This window comes from Sipha flava, unplaced genomic scaffold (assembly GCF_003268045.1).
Source record: "Sipha flava isolate LNK unplaced genomic scaffold, YSA_version1 252_pilon_pilon, whole genome shotgun sequence".
NCBI classification, from domain to species: domain Eukaryota; kingdom Metazoa; phylum Arthropoda; class Insecta; order Hemiptera; family Aphididae; genus Sipha; species Sipha flava.
This window is the reverse complement of record NW_020272904.1, coordinates 993,250-1,001,999: the sequence shown is the minus strand read 5'-3', so window position 1 is coordinate 1,001,999 and position 8,750 is coordinate 993,250. Positions and strand designations below refer to the sequence as shown.

Below are 8,750 nucleotides of genomic sequence, written 5' to 3'. Positions count from 1 at the left end.
CACCGTGTGCGAATAATAACTTCGGAAAATATTTTACGCCCAGCATCGTGCGTAGTCGGGTAATGTTTAAACGGTTTTTTGTGTCCGTTGATTGTCACGACTCGATTGAAATGAAAATGCTACGCCGCGGGCGAATGATTTTTTTTTTCCGCGCGACGTTCAATCCGTCACTTAAATGTACGCGCGCGCACCGGCTACGTGTTTATACGTACACGTGCACGGACGAGTGATGGAAAGAAAGAGTTGGGTACGTGCAACGCGCGATTCGCCCGGCAAGTACGGGCTGCAACTGAAATCCGAACGCGATTTACAAATATTCCGCTCCGGGTTTCCATGTCCTCGGATCCGTCATCCGTCATAAACCGCAGCGCATACGTCTAAATGATGCCGAGATAACGCGCGTTTTACTCGACGTTTTGTTCGGATTTATACGGGACACGGCGAAAGTCATCGGACCCACGTCGTGTACGTATCCCGTCAACCGATATTATTGTGCCCGGGTGTTCTGCGAGACGGTTTCGCGCGTAAGAATCGCGTGAAATGTCAAACGTACACGCGGTGCCACTGCAGCGATCAGTGGCGTATACGTAACTTTTGTATTGAAGGGGGAGGGGAGGATCAGTTGCGAACAAATTGTTATGGAAGGAAAATTTCTAAACTTAAGTACCTGCACGTTTAAATAATAAACAATAAAAGATATTATGCATATTGAATGTGTCGAAATAATAATTTTAAAAAAAATCCTTGTAATATTTTTTTGTTTCCTTAAAATTTCCTTACATTAAGAAAACTATTTCATACAGTTTAAAAAAGACCTATGGGGTGGGGGGATCTGATCCCCATATCCCACCCTTTTTATACGCCCCTGGCAGTGACGTATCGCAACAAATTCACGTCTAACGGTGACGAAACAGCGACTGTATTATAATAATACGTTTGTTGGCCAATGCGATCGATCCGATTGCGGTGTCGTCATTTAATTCCGTGTACGCAAGTTACAATCCGCGTGCATGTACATTATATTTATTCGTATTATTTTACATAGGCGTAGTACACATGTTATGTACACCGGAGCGCGTTTTGTGCAACCGGTCACGGACGGTGTTTGACAGCGTAGTGCGTAACGCCAAGCGTGAGGCCTACTTTCGACGGAGCACCGACGACGACGATTGCACGTGGTTTTTTTTTGTCGTCGAACAGCTCCTCCTCTCTCGTGCACCGCTGCAGGTCGACCTACCTATTACCAAACGGAAACATAGTCTTGAACACGACGCAAACAGCCGACGAACAAAATTTACTTGCGCCGTCACGATTTGTGAGTCGGACACGAAATAAAACCGAAACACGCGCACGCACACTCGGTCCGCTCGTTCGGTCAATCGCTCGTACACGCACGCACGCACGGTGGCCATCGGAAAAACAATCGTTCTTCCGAGTTACAGGTACTTATGTGTAGCGCACCCATAGTGACGTGTACGGATTTTATGCACGTACAGCAGGGGTGGGTCCTCACACATTTTCTTGAATCTTTGAACTTTTTTCAGAAAACAAATAAAATATTTTTATTTTTTTTCTTTGTAAATTTACTATAATTATTAAACCCTTACAAATTTCCCCCTAGGCTCGAGCCTCACGAGCTTAGTGGTTAATCCGTCACTGTACGAACCCGGTCGTATATCATACATGTATACAAGCCCGGATTAAGGGTGTGGGGCCAAGGGGGGTATGGTCCCGAGGCCCATTGATTTTGAGGACCCATCTTTATCCTCAAAATATATTTCTTTGAACGTGTTCAATACAGTTTTCGAAAAAAAAATTTCACTTTTACCTCTAGTAAATGGTATCCCACTAAGTGAATGGTTATCGGGGCTCAATTGATCCTTAATCCGGGCTTGCACGTATACATAATATTATTATTATGATTGTTGGTATAACACATTCGTTTTTTCTGAACCGGCAGTTCGAAGGTTACACGTAATCATTATACTCCCGCGTAATTCGGCGATACATTACAACGTACAAGCGTATAGGTACATTGATATGTCGTCGTAACAACGGTACACTCCGTTGCCAGGACGGATTCGTACATTTTTAAAATTTAAATCCGCGACCTGGGCCAGATTAACTTAGATGCAAAAGGAGCATTTGCTCCAGGGTGACAAATTTAGTGGGATGACATAAATAACATTGCCTCAAAAAATTGTTTAAGATAGTTATTAGTACAAGAAAAAATGATACAAAAGAAAAACGTTATTATTAAAAATTACTTTAATTATTATCTGTGTATTTTGAACCAATTTATTAATATTATAATTGTATTTTGCCACTATTTTCCATTAGTTATATGTAAGTGGATTAATTATTATATTAGGTACTTATAACTTGTAATAGTATTTAATTTTGTTAATTTATACATAGTAACCAGGAATTTTTTTCTTTTTTGTCTCACATAAACTTTATTTCTTTGATGGGGAGGGGGCAAAAATAATTTGCTCCAGGGAGGCTTCGGCCCTTAATCCGGTACTGTCCGCGATGGGCCATAAGTTCAAGCGCCGTTTTGGTCAAGGGGATAATGGGGAGTTACGTATTGAACATGTAAGGTGTATTAATATTTCGTTTTAGATCAGTTTTCGATTTATCTTCGAAATCATTAGTGACGTGCACAAAACCCACCGAAGACGGGTTTTCTCGTTCAATATTATACAAGATCCGTTTAAGACAGGTTTCGATGTACACTGTCAACAGTTTTGTAATATTATCTGTATTTAAATCGTTCCGATATCGATCGAAAACAGAGTTTACAATTAATTCAAACAAATTAGAAGCCTTCGAAGAAATCACTATATAATATGGATTTGTAAATGTGAAAAACAGGAATTTCGATTAAATAAAAAAAGTTATTTCATTTCATATTTAAGAGTTCTAGAGACGGTACAAATAATCACGTAAAACAGGCTAAAAAGTAGACAGAACTGTAGGATTTGCGTTTGATGGATTGAAAATGTCAATCGGATGTACAAATTTGGATATATATACATATATATTATTATTTTATTACCTACCTAACCATTTAAGCCTGCTGAGAGCTGGTCGTTTTTTCGCAAATTCGAATCAAAAAGCAGAAGAAAAATTCATCCGGTAACTAAATCCTGATTTTAATTTTGAAAACACATTTGAATTCTTTATTCTCTTGTCTATGTTTTGTAGGAAATAATTGTTTTAATTTATTCGTTATTTATAAGCATACAGTAAAAGAAAATTTAAAAAAAAATGTATTTGGTACTATGATAAATAAACGATACAATATTTATGTTATAACTAGAAATACTACAATTCTTAGAAATGTTCTAGCGTCCATACGCGCATGCACAATTCAATATACACGAAGAAAATACTTTTGAACTTTAAATGCTTATAAACAAAAAATTGTAACTAACGATTTTTGATTTTTTTTACTACAATAAGTAAAACTTATAATAAACTTTTTATTAAATTTTAAAGATTTTTTGGATTGCTAAATTTTTTTATAGGCACAAATAAACTTAAAAAATTCCAATTGCCTATAAATAACTTAAAAAAAGTCAAAATATTTTGAAAATGTAATCGTAAATAGATACGGTTAATATAAACATTTGATGAAAATTTCAAGTATTTACAATGATTCGTTTTTGAGGTACAGCAAAATAAAAAAATTGATTTTGCCAAAAACTATACGTAAAATTATACGTAAAAATTCCCGTTTTTCCGTTACTTTATTATGATTTTTCCTAACGCTTTTGAAAACTTCTTGATCTTTTACTTTTGATTCCCCAAAGTACCAACTAGATGAATTTTCCCTTTCAAAGAAGGGCTGAAGTAAAAAATTAAAGCATTATTTCTACTCAAAAACGTTATAAAGTTGTTATAAGTAAAAAGTAAAAAATATACACCATTGTAAAATCAATAAATTTATCAATCTAAATAAACTTACAAAATGATTTTAATTTGTAAATTAATACAAAAAAATATATTCACTATATATCAATCAATATACATTATAATTACCTCATCATTGTTTTTTATGATCTTCGCGTTTTTTGCGTTTCAAGTTGGCCAAATTAGGTTTTTTTCCGTAATGCACATAGCCTGGGACGTCCTTTTTTACTCAAACGCCAGTCTTTATTCATTTTAAAATTCAAAAAAAAAATTACTGACGAGAAAAATTAAACTTGACTTGCTGAATAGTTGAAAACAACTAGTTCTATTTGATTTGTGCTAGCATAAATTAATTTATTATGATCTATTTTGTATATTTTGCAATGATTGTTACAATACATTATTATTTCATTTCCGTAGTCATTAGTTTTAATTGACTGATAATCGTTCGAAATGCGGGTAGTATTTAATATTTATGTTATGGCTTGGTACTAAAATTCTTAGAAATGTCCTAACGCCCATACGCGCATGCACAGGTCAATGAACACGAAGAAAATTTACACCACGCTAATAAAATGTCAAAAACGCCAAAAATCTAGACAAAATTGGGAGACTTGGGATTGATGAATTTAAATTTTGAAAACAGATTTAATTAAGTCACTATGTTAGCTAGGGATTGACCAAAGGAATTTTCTATATTGTAATCAAATAATAAGATATTGACAATTTAAAAAAAAAACAGAAATTTATGTATTTTATGTATTTAATTACGCCATTAATTTTTGTAATAATAAAAATTCCTTCGAACAAGTTTTAGTAAAGATGTTCAAGATTTTTAATTTGTTTTCAAAATTAAAATCCGTCAAACCCGAGTCCCACAGTTTTGTCTAGCTTATGACCTGTTTTACGTGAATTTTTGCATCGTCTACAGCCCCCTTAATATAATAATTAATGACGTACTTAAATGTATAAAATACTAAAGTTCTTGTTTTTTTTTAAATTGTCGACATTTTATGGAAAGTTCTAATAAATAAAAACCGTATGTATTGTAATAAGTATTAACGAGATTTTAAATTAAAATTACAAAAAATAATCTACTATTATGTTTTGAGTAAACAAAGAAATATGTTTTTTTTTTTTTAATCATTATTATTATTATTACATATAGCACATAATCCAGATAAGGAAAAATTGCTTAGGCGAAAAAACCCCAGTCGTCACTGATAAAATTATTATTTATGTGTACGCATGCAATTACAATTCACGTTTCAAATGGCTAATATTAGACTTGACCTTTTTCGAACTCTCATAAAGGGATAACTGCAAATAAAATTAAAAATCATCCCGTAAAAAACCATAATTAAACCCCGCTGGTCATATGGTATTCAAATATGGGGCCCTGCCAAACCTTTAAATATTCGTCCTATTTAATCCTTCCAAAACACATAACTTGACTTATTACCAAACCATCTTTGTATATAAAAAACCAATCCTAACAGAACGATCTACAAATAAAAACCGAGCTTACAGGACTGCATTATAATCGTTTTCATATAAAATTGCATCGAATACAAACTTGATTCATACCATTTCCATCAATCATATTACTGACGATCTTGTAGACTAAAAAGAAATTGGCATCGTGGTTTATTTTTATAAAAAAAAAAAAAAAAAAAAAATGAAAGAATAAAAGAGAAACATATAGTCACTCTTACACTTAAACTACCAAATATAAAAATTATTCGTATATTCCTATTGGTGACTCAGTCATGATATTCATGTTATGAACCAAAATACCTTAACGTGTCCATCCCATTGATTTCTTGTACAAACGAATGTGTATAGATTATCTTTAAAATAAATAAAAAATAAATAAATTCCAAATCATTTTCAAGAGGAAAACATTTAGTAGTAAATGAAAACCAATGACGCGCATCTTACACTTCCGATTAGCTGGTGAAGTGTGTATTACAAATTGTAAAAAATTATTATTATAGATGAGATTTGCTTATTCATTAGTTATTACTATAGTATACTGTATACAATATGCAGTCATAACAAATAACTTGGATCATTATAGATGTTTGATATTATAACATTCGATTGAATCATTTACCTTCAGACAGCTCATATTTTCTCAATGTGTTAAGTTTATAATTTTATTTAACTCAATTTTGAATGAAAACTGTAAGCTAAATTTCTTTTAATAACTTGTTTTAAATATTAAATCCGTTTTACAATTTCAGGTCCCTATTTGAATTTACTAATAAGTAATCTCGTTGAGTTTATTTTTATTTTATTTTCAGACGCGAGCTATCACGATACGGCGGCATTCCGAACAGCTACACCAATTGGCACCTACACATTGTTCAGTGAAACCGTACAGTGTTACGCACACTGACAGAACATAGTTGAATTCAATGCATATATTTTTTAAAGAGCTAAACGGTATCGATTATAGCGAAAATATTACCAACCGCTTTATCCGGATATTTAAAAGTCAGTGTTTAAATTATTTATTTTATTACAACTTACGGAAGTAACGTACGGAGTAAGGGGTAAGTGAATCAGATTAATTCCTCTTCCGCCAAAAGGAATAGAGTGGTGTTTAAATTCATAATTAGATGTCAAAATATTGGTAAGAACAGAGCTAGGAGGCGAAATGGGCGTTTAGTAGTGTGCATAAGTCTGTATAAAATGTACGGGTCAAAGCTAATGCCATTGAATTTCAGAATCGTCCGACCAGATTTTTAAAACTGAAAATCTTCGATGCGCACTCGAAATAAAGCTGTGATATTGATACGGGGTGGGGATATTATCGTGTAGGTGCTCATAACACGGGTATAAGCATTACGCTGGTCGCAAGATCGTTGTTGTTGCTGTTGATAACCGTACTCAGAGCCTTCCTAAGGATTCTTTGGGCCTGGAACAAATTAATTCGGGGACCTCTCGATCATTACAGTCATGTAAGAGTATGATAAAAAAATACTCACCAATTTTACAAAATGCTGGTAAATATAGTTTTCCAAACGTCAACCAATCGAAGTAATTTAAATGTATCGATAGAATGGATTACATTTTTAATAACTTCTCAACAGCGCAACAATAATCAACAATAACTTCTAATGGGTAACGCTGAGTATTTCTAATCAATCTGTACTTTATAGGGGACCGCTTTACATTTTTCTAGGCTAGGGTCTGGGGCAAAAGGATCCCGTCCCTCCAATAGAAAAGACTCTGTCCATACTTATTATTTACGCGGACAACGTTAAAATGTTTACGAGGTCGGTCGAAGAAAAGCTGCACTGCAGCGCGTTCCGTACACTCTTGCCGGGATCCGTTCGCAGGAAAACAAAATACAAAACACGTTATACGATTACTGCACGCGTTACGTACATTTCGCGTGAAACAGAAAATTATCATGCCCCTGACACGTCTAGTGGCGCGTTAAACGTCCCGTTAACTTAGTCACCGTGCGCGTTTAATTATTCGTTGCCGTCCGTAATATCATTGCCTTATTATTATTGTTGCAGTCGTTATTATTATTATTATTACTATCATTACTATGATCATCATCATCATTATTACGCTATTCCGTCGCGACCGTTTTTGCGGAGCCCTTTATCATGGGCATATTTTAGGTGATCGCCCCCCCCCCCCCTGAATCCGTATTTATGGAATTGATTATATGTGAGATTTCAAATTTCAAATTTTTTTAATGTGGATCATTTTATAACGAAATCAAATTACGCGTGGTTGTGAAAACTGAAATGGGCTTTTTGTCGGTTTCACATGCTTAGTAAAAAATCTGATAAAACACAAGCGTAACTTTCGAAACACAAACAGGTGTTAAAAAAGAACTACACAGAAGTCGATTCTAAGCAGATCCGGCATTAGATTAAAAAAAAAAAAAAACCACAAATATTACTAAAAATTTTACTTGTACATTTTAAGCCTGAACTATAGAAAAAATTTGATTTACTCCTCCCCTTTGAAAGTAAGTGTAACTGGCCTTCATTACTGCCGCACGCCGTGTACCTATGCTCTACAATAATATGTTGCACATCACGTAATCGCGTGTGCACCGTCCGAATTACGCGTTTATGGTACTTGTGGGTAAATTAATACATTCGATTAATGCATTCCGCGTGGTCGTTAATAAGCCCGCGGGGTACGGTCCAATTAAAACCGAAAATATTTAACAACCGTGTGCGTTATTCAAAATTAAATTACAGCTCGTTACGGCGATCACGAGACACGTCGATTGAACAAAAAGAATCGTTCCCAATGATAAACTCAACGGTCGTGATGTTCGTAGAGTTCAGTTGAAATTTCCAAAAATCACATTTCCGAACCAGACTTGTCAAAAAAAAAAAAAAAAAAAAACAGAATACTAAACTACTATGATGTGCGTGAACGAGCGCTATTCGTCGTTGCAGTTGAAGAACGTAGAGCTCCTACGAAGATCTAACTTATCTTTAGTTATCCGATTAATCGTTTTTATGTCATGCGGTGCATATATGCACGTATATATACGTGTATTACATACCTTATGTGCATAAAATTGTATTTTAAGTGACAATTGATTGTATCAACGAGAAAACAATTTGAAACGTTTGGTTCAAAGCGCGCTGAATGAACACCGAGCTGAAGCATTTGATGTTTGATGACCGCAGTTACGAGTTCATAGGTTTGTCGTATGCCACACATTGGCACGCTACATGTTTATCATAATGTCTATGCAAATGTCAGTAGTATATCTAATGTTCGGTAGCGTACACACCAGGGGTGGCCAACAGGTTGATCGCGATATGAGTTCCAGTCGTTCGTGGCTC

The 8,750-nt window shown here is 34.6% G+C and overlaps 1 long non-coding RNA gene across 1 annotated transcript; it reads left to right on the top strand.

Annotated features, from left to right (window-relative positions):
• Positions 1–811: 811 nt before the first annotated feature.
• Positions 812–7,796, top strand: LOC112684570. The gene is made up of 3 exons (XR_003148718.1): positions 812–986; positions 1,046–1,442; positions 6,222–7,796. It is a non-coding gene; the product is annotated as an uncharacterized LOC112684570 (long non-coding RNA).
• Positions 7,797–8,750: the final 954 nt, after the last annotated feature.